Source organism: Tachyglossus aculeatus, chromosome 7, assembly GCF_015852505.1.
Source record: "Tachyglossus aculeatus isolate mTacAcu1 chromosome 7, mTacAcu1.pri, whole genome shotgun sequence".
NCBI lineage: Eukaryota > Metazoa > Chordata > Mammalia > Monotremata > Tachyglossidae > Tachyglossus > Tachyglossus aculeatus.
The window spans coordinates 54,987,630-54,988,291 of NC_052072.1; the positions used below are offsets into that span (position 1 = coordinate 54,987,630).

A 662-nucleotide genomic window follows, 5' to 3' on the forward strand; every position below is an offset into this window, starting at 1 on the left:
CACAAGGCTGGGAGTCTAGGAAAGCAACCATCACCCGGTTTGGGGAGCAGGGGGGTTTGTATCTTTTAAACATTTACTATGTGTCAGGCACTGTACTAAGCACTGGGAACACATCTTGTCTTAGGCTGTTGAGTCATTGCTGACCATAGCAACTACATGGACACATCTCTCCCAGAATACCCCACCTCCATCTGCAATCCATAGAGTTTTCTTGGTAAAAAGTGGTTTACCACTGCCTTCTTCCTTGCAGTAAACTTGAGTCTCCACCCTCAACTTGCTCCCATGCCACTGCTGCCCAGCACAGGTGAGTTTTGACTTGTAGCAGATTGCTTTCCATTCACTATCCACTGGCCAAGCTAAGAATGGAATGGGTAGGCCTCTGCTTGACTTTCCCTCCTGCAGCCGAGACTAGTAGAGTACTGGAAACTTTCCAGGTGCGATCCTGACAGGGGAACACTGGGGTAGATACAAGACAATAAGTTTGAAAACAGTCCAGTTCCCAAATGGGGCTCACACCGTTAATCCCCATTTTATAGGTGAGGTAACCAAGATGCAGAGAAGTTAAGGGACTTTCCCAAGGCCACGCAGCAGGCAAGTGGTGGAGTGAGGTTAGAACCCAGGTCCTCCAACTGCCAGGCTTGTGCTTTCCACTAGGCCAAGCT

The 662-nt window shown here is 49.1% G+C and overlaps 1 non-coding gene across 1 annotated transcript; it reads right to left on the bottom strand.

The window, feature by feature from the left end:
* Positions 1-314: 314 nt before the first annotated feature.
* Positions 315-452, bottom strand: LOC119931212. Its single transcript, XR_005452067.1, has one exon. It is a non-coding gene; the product is annotated as a small nucleolar RNA SNORA7 (small nucleolar RNA).
* Between the last annotated feature and the right edge of the window lie 210 nt (positions 453-662).